The sequence below is a fragment of the Balaenoptera borealis genome (genome assembly GCF_965194805.1).
Source record: "Balaenoptera borealis genome assembly, chromosome: 4".
Classification (NCBI taxonomy): Eukaryota; Metazoa; Chordata; class Mammalia; order Artiodactyla; family Balaenopteridae; genus Balaenoptera; species Balaenoptera borealis.
In genome coordinates, this window is record NC_138861.1 from 90,125,904 (window position 1) to 90,144,958 (window position 19,055).

General features: G+C 35.4%; 1 pseudogene across 1 annotated transcript; it reads right to left on the reverse strand.

The window, feature by feature from the left end:
• Positions 1-1,017: 1,017 nt before the first annotated feature.
• LOC309627705 (peroxiredoxin-1 pseudogene) lies at positions 1,018-17,430 on the reverse strand (annotated as a pseudogene). The gene is made up of 2 exons: positions 17,145-17,430; positions 1,018-1,730 (listed from the first exon to the last, which is right to left on the reverse strand). The product of its transcript is annotated as a peroxiredoxin-1 pseudogene (transcript).
• Positions 17,431-19,055: the final 1,625 nt, after the last annotated feature.

Genomic DNA, 19,055 nt, shown 5'->3' on the forward strand with positions numbered 1-19,055 from the left:
ATGGATGAATGGTAGATTTTTGCAATGTCTCAAGGCAATAGGATGTGTATTATTAAACTATAGATATTCTTAGTACAGTAAATTTATGCTGGTAATTTTATTATGTATAATTTTTCCTTTTTTTAAGTATTTTTTCCTCTCACTTTATTGGTTTGCCTCCTGAGCTACCCTCCTTGCCCTGCATTCTCTCCCAGTGTTTCAGCAGATTTAATTTAGGGTGCCTAGAAATTGCAAATATGTATCCTTTTTGATTTGTATTTTATTATATTTTACACAAACAACTGGGTTTGAACTGTATTACTCCTGGTATCTTTAAAATATTGTGGGTGTTTTAATAAATTTTATATTTATTTTAATAAATTTTATATTTATTTTGTGCACAAAAAAATTTTTTTTCATTATCAAATATTTTATTTTTCTTAACATCTTTATTGGAGTATAATTGCTTTATAATGGTGTGTAAGTTTCTGCTGTATAACAAAGGGAATCAGCTATATGCATACATATATCCCCATATCCCCTCCCTCTTGTGTCTCCCTCCCACCCTCCCTGTCCCACCCCTCTAGGTGGACACAAAGCACCGAGCTGATCTCCCTGTGCCATGTGGCTGCTTCCCACTAGCTATCTATTTTACATTTGGTAGTGTATCTATGTCCATGCCACTCTTTCACTTTGTCCCAGCTTACCCTTCCCCCTCCCCATGTCCTCAAGTCCATTCTCTACATCTGCATCTTTATTCCTGTCCTGCGCCTAGGTTCGTCAGAACCATTTTTTTTTTTTATGGATTCCATATATATAGGTTAGCATACGGTATTTGTTTTTCTCTTTCTGACTACTTCACTCGGTATGACAGTTTCTAGGTCCATCCACCTCACTGCAAATAACTCAATTTCATTTCTTCTTATGGCTGAGTAATATTCCATTGTATATATGTGCCACATCTTCTTTATCCATTCATCTGTCGATGGACACTTAAGTTGCTTCCATGTCCTGGCTATTGTAAATAGTGCTGAAAAATTTTTTTTTTTCTCAGCTCAAGTTTAATAAAACTACAAAAGACCAAAAGTGATACCCTACTACTATACACATCAGTTTGCCTGCCCCATAATACAGCTCAGGCCATTCCCTCCAGAGGAAGAAAGGCTGGCCTCCCCAACCCCTGCAGGAAAGGCCTGTCCTGTCCCACACCACATCTGGGCTGAGTGTAAGGTCTTGTGTTTTAAGCATGACAATAGTACAAAAGAGGTTTATTCTCATGGCCACATACTGCAGCCTGGCCCTAAAATGGCCCAGTGCTCACTTCTGCTTAGAGAAATATTCTTTGCTCTTCTGGACATCAGGCTTGATGGTATCACTGCCCGGCTTCCAGCCAGCTGGGCATACTTCCCCAGGTTTGTCAGTAAACTGGAAGGCCTGAACTAGTCTCAGCGACTCATCCACCGAATGGCCAACAGGAAGGTCATTTATGGTGATCTGTCGAAGGATACCTTTATCATCAATAATAAAAAGGCTCCTGAATGAGATGCCTTCATCGGCCTTTAAGACTCCATTGTCCTGAGCAATGGTGCGCTTGGGGTCTGATATCAAGGGAATGTTCATGGGTCCCAGTCCTCCTTGTTTCTTGGGTGTGTTGATCCATGCCAGGTGACAGAAGTGAGAATCCACAGAAGCACCAATCACTTGGCAGTTGAGTTTCTTTTTTTTTTTTTTTAATGGAAAAATGGTATATTCTTAGCCTCCTCAGAAAGGCACAGCATACATGGTTCAAACAGCAAATCTGTGGTGGCCATCAGACCTTTGGCAGGGGCTACATTACAGTTGTTAAACAAGTTGGGTTTTTAGCCATTTCATAAGTTTATAAGACCTGTTCATTTACATTGGAATATATATATATATATATATATATGTATATATAAATATACACACACATTTTTCACCAATACAACATATATACTATCTAGAGCCTATTTATTTTCTTATGTCAACTTTGGTTTCATAGCGATCAAATTGTGGCAAAACTAAATTAGAGGTATTGATACTGTCATTAATTTGACTTAGAAAGTTAACACAAAGAAGAACCAACTGTTTTTAAAAAAAGTCTTTGGTTGCATGTTAAAGGCATACTTCAGCATGAATAGAGAAAAACACTCAATTACAAGATTTAGTTCAAAAAAAAAGGATAATCCTAGAGGTCTCACAGCATGACCTATATATTGACAGAGTCCTCTGTTATGTGATTTTTTTAATGGCTAACACACTTCAATTGTACTACTTTTAAAAAATTTTGTAAAATTTTAAAAATGCATACACATACACAGAAAGAGAGAGATGGTGGAAATGAGTGTGGTAAATTATTAAAAATTGGTAATTCTAGTTAAAGGGCATATGATATTCATTGTTCTATTCTTTCACCTTCTTTGGTAGGTTTGAAATTTTTTAAATAAAATTTAAAATCTGTTTTGTATGAAAATTTTTATTAATTTATGGAAAATAATATACAAGATCTACGCCAAAATATTTTGAATTTTACAAATCTTAAGAAAAATTAGGGTAGACTATAAGGAACAAAAGTAGCAGTAAGGACACCAGTTAAGAAGCTCCCACAATAATTCAAGTGAGAGATGATAATGGCAGGTGAATAAAGGTAGAGAAGAAAACCAAGAAAATGTGATACTCCCGAAACCAAAGGAAGAAAGAACACCAGTAACGCTTCTCGAAGACTGAATAAAATGACTAAGATGTTTTATCATGATTGGGTAAAGTGAAAATCCTTAGTTACCTCAACAGAAGTGGTTTTTAAGGGTTTTTAATTAGATTGGAGGGGATATATGTGTGACTGAAGTGGGCTATAGAGAGGATTTTGAAGAAAAGAGTTGATAAAGCAAAAAATGAAGAATGTATTTGACTTTGTCTTTTCTGTGAAGAAGAACAAGGAAATGGGATGTCAGCTAGTGAGGAGTGGGTTATTGCAGGGATATTTTTTCATGGTAGATGTTTTAGCATACTTAGTTTCCAGTTAAAAGGCTGTTAACAGCAAGAGCATTGCTTGCATTGTGTAGAACTCACAGGATATATTACAGAAGTGTAGAAGATGGCTTGGGGAACAGAAGAGGTCTTCTCTTAGTAAAGAAAGGATGTTCAGGGTATACGGATACATGTGAAGGAGAGATGATAGATTGCATAATGAATAGATAGTGCAGTTCTTGTCCAAATACTTCTATTTTCTGAATAAACAACAAGCCTCTGCAGTAGAGAAGAGGAAGAATTTTTAGGAGAGATTGAAATTCTCACTTCAGAGAGTGGAATTTAACAAATTTAATTGGGGAAAAAAGTGGGATTCCTATAGACCATTGCTAAGCATCCAGTAAGCAAGTAGCATAGTTTTTTCCAGTCATCTTAAATGATACACAGGGAGTTATAATTGGAGTTGGGGTTTCAAGAAGTGAGTAGGGGAGAGATAGTGGTTGATGAGTTACATTCTATGTGAGAGTGTTATGATGAACAATGGAATCTCAGCTAGACTGGAAGATAACTTAAGATATCAGGGGAGTAATATGGAAAAAGGAGAGGGACAATGAACTAGATTTCCTGATGAATTGAAGAATTTTGATGTGGCAAGTGAGTTAGGAGATGTTGACCAGAGTGTCATAATTGAAATTAAGATTTTAGAAGTGATGAAGGTAGTATTGATATGAGTGAAGCAATATCTAGAGTATGGCTATGGAAGTGGGTAGCTGAGGTGTAGGAAAGGGGGAAATGTTTGAAAAAGTAAATTCTGGAAATAGAAGAAAAATGATTTAGAAATCGGAAATATAGACATAATGATAGATCAATAGAACAAAATTGAGAGTCCAGAAATAAACCCTTAGAGTTATAATTTCTGTCCAGGGGGTCAAGACAATTCAGTGAATGAAAGGGAATAATCTTTACAACAAATGGTGCTTGAATGACTGTACAGCCACAGTTGTTGTGAAGTCGAACTGTTTACTCACACCATACATTAAAAAAAAAAGCCCTCAAAATGAATTATACATCTAAATGTAAGAGCTAAAACTATAAAATACTTAGAAGAAGACAGGAGTAAATCTTGACTAGGCAAAGATTTCTTAAATATGATATAAAATCACAAATGTCAAAAGAAAAAAATAGATAAATTGAACTTCATCAAAATGATCAACTTTTGCACTACAAGGCATACCGTTATGAAAGTGAAAGACAACCATCAGAATGGGAAAAAAAATATTCGCTAATTCTAAACCCAATAAAGGACTTATATCCAGAATATATAAAGAAATCTTACAACTCAATAATAAAAAGTAGACTTTAAAAATAGGAAAGGATCTGAACTGCCATTTCGTCAAAGGAATTAGACAGATAGCTAACAAGCAAATGAAAAAATGATTAACACTTCATTAAAATGCCAATAAGAGTCACAATGAGACACCATTTGCTTTGGAAAACCGTTTGGCAAGATGTTAAACATAGAGTTACCATGTAATCCAGAAATTGTATTCCTAGGTAAATAACTAAGAGAAATGAAAACATGTCCAGAGAAAAACCTGTATGTTAATGTTCATAGCATCATTATTCATAATAACAGCAATAGAAACAGCAAAAATGTCCATCAACTGTTGAACGGATTAATACAATGTGGCGTATTAATATAATACATGCTATAACATGGGTGAACCTTTAAAACTTTATTCTAAGTGAAACAAGCCAGTCATAAAAGATCACATTTGTATGATTCCATTTATCTAAAATAGTTACTGTAAGTAACTCTATAGAGACAGAAAGTATATTAATGGTTGCCTTAAGCTTAGGGGTGAGGGAAATGGTGGAATCAGTAGTGCTATTGGGCCCAAAGGTTTTTTCTGACATGATGAAATGTCCTAAAATTGATTGCAGCAATAGGATACTACTTTATAAATATACTAAAAAACACTGAATTGTACCTTAAATGGATGAATTATATGGTATATGAATAATATATTAATGTCTGTTTAAAAATGAATACAATGGAAGCAAACAATAAAGAGTAGAAGTGTGTGTGATGCAAAGTATTCAATCTAATGACAGTCTGGTATAAATATGGAAAACTGGACTCCATGCAATAACTTAGAGGTTTGTGAGGTGTCAGTATATCATGGCTTAGAATCAGAGGCTTTCTAGTTATACTTCAGTGGAAGCTTATGTTTCAAGTTCTAAACATTAATGTTCTTTATTGACATTTGGAAGACAATTTTTAAATGTGCTACCATTCATACTGTGATTTTTTTTTGTCACTCATTTTCCAGGACAAGCTATAAAATAAAAGTACTTAAATCCAAGATCTAACAATATTAAGTCATTTCCTCAGTAAATAAAGATACATTTATACTTTATAATTTTTCTTTGTAGTAATTTAAAATATAGGATCACAGAGTTGAACTGAAACTAGATTGTCTCTATCAGGCTTCCCAATGGAGGAACATAAATTATCTGTATAGCACCTTTGACAGAACTAATTTTTGTCAATAATTTAGTGTAACATGCTAGTTTAAGAAGCAGCATATTCATTGCTAGACATCCCTAAATATTTAATTTCTCCTTATATTCAAGCAACTATGGTCCTATAAATCTCATACAAGCAGCTCCCATCTGCTATCTAAAGCAAAAAGTACAGGCTTCCCTGGTGGCGCAGTGGTTAAGAATCCTCCTGCCAATGCAGGGGACACGGGTTCAATCCCTGGTCCGGGATGATCCCACATGCCGCGGAGCAACTAAGCCCATGTGCCACAACTACTGAGCCTGCACTCTAGAGCCCACGAGCCACAACTACTGAACCCGCATGCCACAACTACTGAAGCCCGCACGCCTAGAGCCTGTGCTCCGCAACAAGAGAAGCCACCGCAATGAGAAGCCTGTGCACCGCAACGAAGAGTAGCCCCCACTCGCCACAACTAGAGATAGCCACATGCAGCAACAGAGACCCAACACAGCCAAAAATAAATAAATAAAACCAATTAATTTTTTAAAAAATAAAGCAAAAAGTACCTGTCTACTCTCAATTCTAAAACAGAAATCCTCAAATATTTGCAGATAAATAAAATACCTCTCCTTAGTTTTCAGCTTCCCAGACTAAACATACCATTTAAAAATGTTACTCCATGCTATTCCATCCATTAAGTAATCCATCCACCTATCCCACTATGCATTCATCCTAATAGTCAGCCCTCATATATGGACTGATTGAGCTTCTATTAAAATCCAGGATAACTGAATAACTATGCTAATTAAAGGAAGCACAAGATGCATGATCCACAATAATTTTTTTTTTCTTTCAGGAAAGCAGTTTAATAAGTGATTTCTGGTCTCAGTTTGCTTTCTTTGGAATAGTTTGATATTGACATTCAAATGTTTGTCAGTTGAGTAATTATGTGATTAGAGTTATAATACACTTATGAACTAATTAGACATGGAGAAATGTTAGACCAAATATAGAAATAGATACAAATATAATAAATTAATGAAAGTAATAAAGCCAGTATAAGTCATATAGTTGGTATAAAAGAAAAATATATCTATAAAGTTATCTTTAAAAAATTCCTCTGTGATCTCTATGTCAAAGTTTCTGCGTTTTTTTATATGTAATGATTTAGTTTTATTTTTATTCATTTTGAGAATGGAAAATTTCAAGCAATATAAAAATAGAATAGTATAACCATTTCCTCATTTCTGTTACTCAGCTTTAACAGTCATCAATGCAAGATTAATATAGTTTCATCTATACCCCACCCACTACGTCCTCCAGTATCATATCATTTCATTCATAAATATTTCATTAGGTATCTCTAAAAGTTAAGAATTTTAAAAAAGTAACCACGTTAACATGGTCATAATTAAAAAGTAATAATATCTTAATATAAAATATCTTTTGTTCAAATATGCAGTTGTCTTATAAATGTCAAATGTTCTCTTGTTTTTGCCCTTATAGCTTTTTTATTTGAATCAGGGTCAAAATAAAGTCTAAACATTGCTGTTAGTTGATGTCTCTTTAGGTTCTTCATATATATATATATATTTGCCTCTGTTTTTCATGTTTTAATTTTCCTTGTAATTTATTTGATGAAGAAACTAGGCTATTTATCATATACTTTTACCATAAACTTTTTGTTCTTCTAAGTTTCCTATAAATTGTAGTTGATTAATTTCAAGGCATATAGTTATCATGAAATCTATAAACTGTACTTAATATATATAATACATAATTTCCAAAATTGAGTCTCTAATTGAAATACTCATACTTTGTCTGTCCTTGTATATTTTTCTGTAGATCTGTGGCTTTCAATTATTTAAAATAAAAAAAAAAAAACAATAACATATACTTGAAAAAAAGAATGACTGAAAACACAGCAACTGCATTTAAATTCCCTATTAAATAATAGATTGCAATAACTAAAATATATGTGCATATGCTCATCTTTAAATTAAGTTATCTGATAAGCAAAGAAATTATATTATACTCTTTACTGCTTAATTATAAGTAGTTAGACATTTGGATAAATCTTTTGGAAAATAATCTCCTGGATTTAACTTGAAATGATTCACAGTAGCCAGTAAAATTCGGAGAAAATTATTCTAGCTTCCAATGTAATTATATTCATATTATAAAATACAGTTAGCTCAAGGGATTATTACTGCTCAGAATCTCGGGGGATTCAATGGAAGATTTTTATTTAAAATGACATTTATTTCAGGGACTTCCCTGGTGGCGCAGTGGTTAAGTATCTGCCTGCCAATTCAGGGGACACGGGTTTGATCCCTGGTCCGGGAAGATCCCACATGCCACAGGGCAACTAAGCCCAAATGCCACAACTACTGAGCCTGCACTCTAGAGCTCGTGAGCCACAACTACTGAGCCCACATGCCACAACTATTGAAGCCCACACACCTAGAGCCTGTGCTCTACAACAGAAGCCACCACAATGAGAAGCCCACGCACAACAAAAAAGAGTAGCCCATCCTCACCACAACTAGAGAAAAGCCCACGCACAGCAATGAAGACCCATCACAGCCAAAAATAAAATTTTTTTAAAAAGTGACCTTTATTCTGACAAGTAATTGTAGGTAAACATTATTATTAATTGCACAAAAATATTATAGCACCATTAGAAATAAAAATAAATTGCTCCTGGTTCCACTGTTCAATCTTAAATATTTTGTTATTTTTTTTCCAAGATTTCTTTCATTTTGTTTATATCTGTAAATATTAATTGCATATTGCTGCAACCTCAGATTAACTGAAATTCTCTAGTCTATATTTTTATTGAACATTGTATCATTAGTAGAATTGACAGGAAACAGTGGTTAAGAGCTCTGAAGTCAGGACTAAGGATGTGATTTTGAGGCTTAAACTACTGGGGCTTGGTTTTCTCATTAAAAAGTAAAAATAAAACTACCTTGTGATAATTAAATAAACTATTAAATTATATATAATATACTTAGTAAAACATTTGATGAAAATAGGCACTAAATAGATGATAGCTTATAAAAACATGATTATGTTTATTATTATCATAATCAACAGTTACAGAATATTCTCTTGAATGAGTTAGCATATTATACTATGCTTAATCATGCACCTTAATCATCCCTGTTCATAACAGTCATCACAAAAAGCCTTAGACTCTTATACTCACCCTCATATTTACACACTAATTCCTGTATATATAACTATGTTAATTTGTTCCTTATCACACTCCTTCCCAACTTCTAAGACCATTCTCCTAGCTGGGAAAGGGAAATGCATCCCCTGATAGACAAGAGATGGCCTACAGCTCACAATTAGGTCATGGTGTTCTCCCACTGAATATAAAACTGCACAGAACAGCAACATAAGACAAAAACACTGTGACTGGATAGATGAAAACAAAACCAAAACCCAGACAACTTCATAATTATGTCTGAACACAGACAAAAGGAAGAACATTGTACTAAACATCAAATTGACTAAATATTCTCTTATACTGGCTAATAGGAGTGACCAGTGCTTCTTTCCAAATCAGATGTAGCCTCTTTTCTTCTTCTGATTTTCTAGATAGGAGTTAATAAAATACCAAATTAAAGAATTACTGCACTTCTTTAAAGCAATCCAGTCCAGAGCAAAATTCCCCTTTCTTTGTACTTTCTACCAAAAAATCTAACACAAGACCAAATCCTATAAAAATCCTTTCTACTTTTCTCTAATTGAAATATCCAATGTTGCATTATGGTGCAACAGGTTTTGACAAGCCAATAAACCCAACTTTACTGAACTATTCAATATATGTGTGTTCCTGTGGTCTTTGGCTGAAGGGTATTGACAGAGCCCTCTGAACTTTAACGTCCATAAGAAGCAACATCTGCTATATCCTCAATATTTTCTCCAAACCATCTTTTCATATTTTAGCTGAATTGTAAATCAAAAAATCATATGTTCCCTCAAGTGTAGCACTTATTCTGCAGTTCCCTCAAATGCTGGTTGCTTTTTCTTCCTCAGTCTTCATATCACTGAGCCTAAAGCTGGAAAGAGGTCTTATTGCTGCTCCCTTTTGTCTCTTTTAGACAATTCTTCCTCTCACCTCCACTACTCTCCTCCAGTTTTGTATCATGTGCCATGTGATTATCTCATCCACCGTATTTATCTCACTGATACCATCATCTGCCAACCCCTAAATCATTCCCACTCTCTTTAAAAAGTTTTAAGACCCATACATATGCTGTCTACAAGAGACCCATTTCAGACCTAAGGACACATACAGACTGAAAGTGAGGGGATGGAAAAAGATATTCCATGCAAATGGAAATCAAAAGAAAGCTGGAGTAGCAATTCTCGTATCAGACAAAATAGACTTTAAAATAAAGATTATTAAAAGAGACAAAGAAGGACACTACATAATGATCAAGGGAACAATCCAAGAAGAAGATATAACAATTGCAAATATTTATGCACCCAACATAGGAATACCTCGATACAAAAGGCAAATGCTAACAGCCATAATAGGAGAAATCGACATTACACAATAATAGTAGGGGACTTGAACACCACACTTTCACCAACGGACAGATTATCCAAAATGAAGATAAATAAGGAAACACAAGCTTTAAATGACATAATAAACAAGATGGACTTAATTGATATTTATAGGACATTCCATCCAAAAACAACAGAATACACTTTCTTCTCCAGGGCTCATGGAACATTCTCCAGGAGAGATCATATCTTGGGTCACAAATCAAGCCTTGGTAAATTTAATAAAATTGAAATCGTATCAAGTATCTTTTCTGATAAAAACACTATGAGACTAGGTATCAATTACAGGAAAAAACTGTAAAAAATACAAACACATGGAGGCTAAACAATACACTACTAAATAATCAAGAGATCATTGAAGAAATCAAAGAGGAAATTTAAAAAATACCTAGAAACAAATGATAATAAAAACACGACAACACAAAACCTATGGCATGCAGCAAAAGCATTAAAAGCTCTAAGAGAGAAGTTTACAGCAATACAATACTACCTCAAGAAAGAAGGAAAATCTCAAATAAACAACCTAAGCTTACACTTAAAGCAATTAGAGAAAGAAGAACAAAAACCCCCTAAAGTTAGCAGAAGGAAGGAAATCATAAAGACCAGATCAGAAATAAATGAAAACGAAAGAAACAATTGGAAAGATCAATAAAAGTAAAAGCTGGTTACTTGAGAAGATAAACAAAATTGATAAACCATTAGCCAGATTCATCAAGAAAAAAAGGGAGAAGACTCAAATCAACAGAATTAGAAATGAAATCGGAGAACTAACAATGGACACTACAGAAATACAAAGGATCGTGAGAGATTACTACAAGCAACTCTATGCCAATAAAATGGACAACCTGGAAGAGATGGACAAATTCTTAGAAAAGCATAACGTTCCGAGACTGAACCGGGAAGAAATAGAAAATATAAACAGACCAATCACAAGCACTGAAGTTGAAACTGTGATTAAAAGTCTTCCAACAAACAAAAGCCCAGGACCAGATGGCTTCACAGGCGAATTCTATCAAACATTTAGAGAAGAGCTAACACTTATCCTTCTCAAACTCTTCCAAAATACAGCAGAGGGAGGAACACTCCAAAACTCATTCTACGAGGTCACCATCACCCTGATACCAAAACCAGACACAGATGTCACAAAAAAAGAATACTACAGGCCAATATCACTGATGAACAAAGATGCAAAAATTCTCAACAAAATACTAGCAAACAGAATCCAACACCACATTAAAAGGATCATACACCATGACCAAGTGGGGTTTATCCCAGGAATGCAAGGATTCTTCAATATATGCAAATCAATCAATGTGATACATCATATTAAAAAATTAAAGGAAAAAAACCATATGATAATCTCAATAGATGAAAAAAGATTTCGACAAAATTCAACAGCCATTTATGATAAAAGCTCTCCAGAAAGTAGGCATCATAGAGGGAACCTACCTCAACATAATAAAGGCCATATATGACAAATCCACAGCCAACATCGTTCTCAATGGTGAAAAACTGAAACCATTTCCACTAAGATCAGGAACAAGACAAGGTTGCGCACTCTCACCGCTACTATTCAACATAGTTTTGGAAGTTTTAGCCACAGCAATCAGAGAAGATAAAGAAATAAAAGGAATCCAAATCACAAAAGAAGAAGTAAAACTGTCACTTTTGCAGATGACATAATACTATACATACAGAATCCTAAAGATACCACCAGAAAACTACTAGAGCTAATCAAGCAATTTGGTAGAGTAGCAGGATACAAAATTAATGCACAGAAATCTCTTTCATTCCTATACACTAATGATGAAAAATCTCAGAGAAATTAAGGAAACACTCCCATTTACCATTGAAACAAAAAGAATAAAATACCTAAGAATAGACCTACCTAAGGAGACAGAAGACCTGTATGCAGAAAACTATAAGACACTGATAAAAGAAATTAAAGACGAGTCAAACAGATGGAGAGATATACCACATTCTTGGATTGGAAGATAAACATTGTGAAAATGACTATACTACCCAAAGCAATCTACAGATTCAATGCAATCCCTATCAAACTACCAAGGGCATATTTCACAGAACTAGAACAAAAAATTGCACAATTTGTATGGAAACACAAAAGACTCCAAATACCAAAACAATCTTGAGAAAGAAAAATGGAGCTGGAGGAATCAGGCTCCCTCACTTCAGAATATAGTACAAAGCTACAGAAATCAAGACAGTATGGTACTGGCACAAAAACAGAAATATAGATCAATGGAATAGGATAGAAAGCCCAGCGATAAACCCAAGCTCATTTGGTCACCTTATCTTTGATAAAGGAGGCAAGAGTATACAATGGAGAAAAGACAGCCTCTTCAATAAGTGGTGCTGGGAAAACTGGACAGCTGCATGAAAAAGAATGAAATTAGAACACTTTCTAACACCATACACAAAAATAAACTCCAAATGGATTAAAGACCTAAATGTAAGGCCAGACACTATAAAAGTCTTAGAGGAAAACAAAGGAAGAACACTCCTTGACATAAACCACAGCAAGATCCTTTTTGACCCACCTCTTAGAGAAATGGAAATAAAAACAAAATAAACAAATGGGACCTAATGAAACTTAAAAACCTTTGCACAGCAAAGGAAACCATAAATAAGATGAAAAGACAACCCTCAGAATGGGAGAAAATATTTGCAAACGAAGCAACTGACAAAGGATTAATTATACAAATAGCTCATGCAGCTCGATATCAAAAAACAAACAACCCAACCAAAAATGGGCAGAAGACCTAAATAGACATTTCTCCAAAGAAGATATACAGATTGCCAACAAACACATGAAAGGATGCTCAACATCTCTAATCATTAGAGAAATGCAAATCAAAACTACAATGAGGTATCACCTCACACTGGTCAGAATGGCCATCATTTAAAAATCTACAAACAATAAATGCTGGAGAGGGTGTGGAGAAAAGGGAACCCTCTTGTACTGTTGGTGGGAATGAAAACTGATACAGCCACTATGGAGAACAATACGGAGGTTACTTAAAAAACTAAACATAGAACTACCATACGACCCAGCAATCCCACTACTGGGCATATACCCTGAGAAAACAATAATTCAACAAGAGTCATATACCACAATGTTCAATGCAGCACTATTTACAATAGCCAGGACATGGAAGCAACCTAAGTGTCCATCAACAGATGACTGGATAAAGAAGATATGGCACATATATACAATGGAATATTACTCAGCCATTAAAAAGAAATGAAATTGAGTTAGTTGTAGTGAGGTGGATGGACCTAGAGTCTGTCATACAGAGTGAAGTAGGTCAGAAAGAGCAAAACAAATACCATATGCTAACATATATATATATATATATATATATATATGGAATCTAAAAAAAAAAAAAGGTTTTGATGAACCTAGGGGCAGGACAGGAATAAAGATAAAGACACGGACGTAGAGAATGGACTTGAGGACACAGGGAGGGGGAAGAGTAAGCTGGGACAAAGTAAGAGAGTAGCATTGACATATATACACTGCCAAATGTAAAATAGAGAGCTAGTGGGAAGCAGCTGCATGGCACAGGGAGATCAGCTCGGTGTTTTGCGACCACGTAGAGGAGTGGGATAAGGAGGGTGGGAGGGAGATGCAAGAGGGAGGGGATGTGGGGATATACATATGCATATAGCTGATTCACTTTGTTATACAGCAGAAACTAACACAACACTCAAAAGCAATTATACTCCAATAAAGATGTTAAAAAACAAGTTTTATTTCTTGGGTCACTGTCACCATTTTCAATATATTTTTGTCTTTCTTTTTGGCTACTTTCATATTCACATAGGTGATTTTCATCATAACTGGTCCCTCAGTCTCTTGAATGACTCTTTTCCATTGACTGTGTCTTCTGCGCATCTCAGCTACTCACTGCCATGAACAAGACCTAGACTTTGTTATTACTTATTACTGTGATCTCAGTTTCATTCACTCCACTCTCAGACCACTATCTCAAATCTTTCTAGCTCAGTAGCTTTAGGGTGGCAGCACTCCAAACCTAAACTGGAGTAGGGCTAGAGAAAAATAGACAACCAAACTGAATATTCTCAGATAAAATACCATGGCCTGAACTTGAAGAGTGAACTCTTCATGCTGCTAGGCTGTCATAGTATGTATTCCTAATCCATTCTCTCTTCAACTTCCTAGATGACAACTTTGCACCCCCTGTTTTCCTCAAACACCAAACATCTCCTCCCCATACTCACTTCTACGTGGTGACTTTCTTCTAGTTACTAAAACAATTGAAGGAATCAGAGGAGAATCTTCAAAGACCAAGCATTCATTTTTTATTGCTGTGTAATAAATTACTGAAAAATTAGTGCCTTAAAACCACAAACATATATTATCTCACAGTTTCTGTGGGTCAGGAATCTGGGCATGTTTTAGCTGGATAATCTACTTCAGGGTCTCTCATGAGGCTACACTCACAGTGTCAGTCAGGGCTGGGGTGTCATCTATGGCTTTACTGGGGAGAGATCCTCTTCCAGGCTCACACAGTTATTGTCAGGACCCAGTTTCTGGAGCGTTCTCAGCTTGGGGCCTCAGCTCCTGGCTGGCTGTCAGTCCAAGGGCACCTTTAGTTCTTCCACCTGGGCACTACTATATGATGGCTTATGTCATCAAAGCCAGCAAGAAAGAGAATCAATAGAGTTTACTAGCAAGACCGAAGTTAAAATTTTATGTAATGTAATCATGAAAGCGACACCCCATTATCTTTGTTATATTCTATTGATTGAAAGCAAATCACAAGTTGTGCCCACACTTTCAGGGGCATAGATGCCAGATACATTGCCAGATGTAGGTACATTTGTGGGCTATGAGAGTTTATTTGTCACAGATCGTAAACATCACATCTACCCTAGAATCTATACTCATCGTTCAAGAAGTTTCTTGATCCATTTTTTTACCAGCTAAGCAAACCATATATTTGTTCCTTTTTAAAACAAAACTTCAGGAAATTTTTATCTTTACTCACTGTCTTTAATTTCTCTCTCATTTTCTTTTAAACCCCCTCTAATCATGATTATACTCATTACTTAGATGGAATTGCCCCTTTCACAGTCACCTATTACATACATGTTGGTAAATTCAATTGTAAATTTTAATTTCTCACTTTATTGATTTAGCAGCAGTATTTGACATGGTAGATTATTAGCTCCTTGCAACATTTATTTTATTGGCCTAGGATTCCATATACTTTTGCGTTTTCTCCTCCCTCACTTCACACTCCTTCTCAGTCACCTCTGATGTTTTCTCTTCCCCAACCCTTCATCGTTCATCTTTAGAAAATCTTTACCCTGTTATCTACACCTAGTTTCCTCTTGGTGTCATCTGGTGTTACAATATTCAATGCCAACTATGTGCTCAAATCTCTCCAATAATCTTTCCAGTCCAAACTGTTCTTCTGAAAAACAGGCTTGTATATTCAACAGATTACTTAGCACCCTCATTTGCATACCTAACAGAGACCTTAAACTCACTGTGTCTGAAACTACACTCTTGATCTCTTCACCTCCCCCACCCAAAATATCCATCACTTTTCCCTTCTGAGTGAAAAGCAAGTACATTTTTACAATTGTTTTTGGAGTATTATGACTCTTGCCTTTTTCTCACACTTCATATATAACCGTTTAGAAAATCCTATTAGCCCTACTTTCAGAATTTTAACATTTTTCAACATCTGCACTGCAATCTCCCTAGCTTATGCCAACACCATATTTGACCTGGATTACTACAAATAGCTTTCCTAACTGCTTCTAATCTCATGTTCACAGCCTGTTACCAATACAGCCAACAGAATGTACGTTTAATATATAAGGCAGATCATATTGTCTCTCTCCTCAAAACTCTGCAATGCCTATTCCATTCAGAGGCAAAGTCAACATCCTTATCGTTCCCCAAAGATCTCACATTTTGCCTCTTTCCTCACTAGATTTATATACATTACTTTCTTTTTACTCTGTAAGGTCTGGTCACTGAGCCTCCTGGTTATATCCAGACAAAACCTCAGTGCCTTTGCATGAGCTGATGCCTCCATCTGGAATATTTCTCTCCCACACATCTACTCGACTTAGCTCCTTCAAGCCTCTCTTCAAATCTCAATTTCTCAGCAAGGCCTATCCCAGTCACTCTATTTAATACTGCAACTACTTCCAACTACTGCTTGCAATGAGCCACCTTTCTCTTCTTTACTGTTCCCCCAGTAAAATCTATAATCTTGTAACATACTATCTATTTGCTTATTAATTATGTATATTGTATAACCTTACCCAAGAAAATGTTAGCTTTAAGAGAGCAGGTACCTTTCTTTATTGGTCATTAACATTTTGCAAGCAGCTGGTATGGTACCCGGCACACAATAGTTGTTCAAAAATATATGTCAATTGAATGAGTAAATAAAGGAACAAGTGTGTGAATCATTTTGGAGTAATGAGATTAGACTTTCTGAATTAAATTCACGTATTTACTGTGGTGCTCTGATTTCATGGAAATAGCCAAGGAGTTTTCTTCCTTCCTCCCTTCCTTCTTTCCTTTCTTTCTTTCTTTTCTTTCCTCCCTCCCTCTCTCTCTCTCTTTCTTTCTTTACTACTCTGGGAATTAAGTGCCGTATTAGAATAACACTACTTTTTTTAAAGTCAATCTGTTTATCCCATAAACTGTTTCCTATACTTTACTTTTAAGAAAAGTCCTCATTATTAAAAGAGATTTATTTAGACCTAATAAAGAAAAACTGCAACAAAATTTGCTTTTATTCTTCATACAGACTTTAAGAAATAGACCTTATCCTAAGAATGATTTAAATGCATGTATAAAGAAATCTCATTTTAGACTAGGTTCCAGGAAAAATAGAATCTAAGTGGAATTTAGTCCTGATGAGGAAAGGAAAGAAGAGAAGCAAAGATAAGACTGTATCACTAATCTGAAATTATAACAAGTGCAGCTGATAATTCTGTTTTACAGGATGTCTTCTAATATAACCTACTGTTTTATTGAATACTTTGTTCAGAGCAGAAAGAGAGTCTAGTTATCTACTTGCTTGCATGTCCCATTGGTCAAAGTTTACTCCACAGGGTGCCAATCCAGGCACTTCCAGGCATTCTTCTTTTTTGGGTAGTTTCCAGGGAAACCAGATCTCAAGATAGCAGTGGCAGTCTCTAAGGCTTGTGCCAGCAACACTCACAACTTTTCTTTGTCTTTCAGTCTTGCAGGTCCCATTGTGGGGTGGGTGTGGGATGAGTTTGCTGCAACGTGCAGTAGGTGAACACTTCAGGTCTCTGGCTTCAGGGACAAGAGGGGCAGCAAGCATGTCCCAAGCCATGGCCAGTTGTTTACGTAAGTGATGTGAAGGAAAAGGGCCAGGTGCTATAGAGGACCACCAGACACTGCCACAAGGCCACTACCATGTATTGGTGATGAAGCTCATAAAGCTCCATCTATAGCCTATAAGAATTCTCTAGGTCCAGACAATCATCCTGACAGATCATCAGTAGCATCAAGCAAAAACCACCGTCAAGTAAATCCAAGGAAATATCTGAACAGGATCCAGCACATCTAATCAATGAAAAATTTCCACTATCACTCTCATAATTTCCCATCCTTAAGCCTGGGTTTAATTATTTTGAATAAATTTATATTTAGATGTCTATATCAACTATGTCACGTTTTTTCAGTATTTCTTATGATACTCTCACTTTGCTTTAGACAACAATGAAAATATTATTATTAGAGTGGTCAGTTTCATGTGGCAATCTATACTGGAATGATTCAATTTAATCAGATGACTTTATTTGCTTCCACTTTAGGACCACTTACACTCTTGGAATAATTTTCAAACTAGGCAAGAATGAGACGAAAATTCTATCGAAGGTAGAAAATTCATTATAAAACGTCTTCTATGTTGTTCATATCCTAACACCCACTTAGACCCTTTAAGATCTGCTGTTCTCTACATACATCATTATGAATTTCTATTTTTTTAACCACAGTTGCAGTAGGATCTCTAGCTCTGTGCTGCCTAATATCCACGCACAAATTCTTGAATGTTTGATGACACTTCTTAATGTATTTATAATTTGTAGATGCTAAAATTCATGGTTCTTCTTTAGTCTTTGCCTGACCTTAGGCTGCCACTTAACTCTGGACCCTTTTTTTCACTGAAAATTCTTTAATATGGTTCTATGAAAAACATGATTGTCAGGAATCTAAAAAATGGTCATTTTTTTTAAAGAACTTACAGTCTAACAGAAGAGACAGAGAAGTGAATAACCTTAATAAAAGTGCTAAGCATGTTCATGAAAGCATGAGCAGACTGCCTTAGACGGAACGGTTTAGTCCTGCCGAGAGCAATGAGAGAAAACTGCCCTTCACTCTACTTTGCCTTGCATGATTCACATTCCTAGTTTTGAAAGGGTCGTTTCACTCTCTTCTCTCCTCAAAACATAAACACCAGTTTCTTCTTCCACATTTTCAGCTGAGAATTTAGCTCCTTATTTTACTGAGAAAATCTACAGAAACTTCTTAATTTGTGCTTTGCTAATTCAATGTTCAGTCCTTATCTTATTTAACTATCAGAATCATTTGATTTATCTTTCATGAGATGTTTCTTCTTTGTCCTCTTTCTTATTCCTCCCCTCTTCTTCCTCCCTTTCATCCTCCTTCTCCTCTAATTAGAGCCATTCGATTTCTCTCTAATTTAGTTCTTCTCTTTCCTCACTGCCTCTCATTCTCATTCCTGCTAGTGCTATCTTCCTCCTCCTTTAAAATAGACTGGCCTAGGGCTCAGGTTTTGCATATCTTTTCTTATTCACTTCCTAGATGATTTTATCCATTCCTATGGCTTTAAACATTATTTTCACCTGATGACTCCAATGTCTTTATCTCCTGTTTCAACACCTTCTGTGAACTCCTGAATGATATCAAACAGAATATTTGCTATCTCCATTT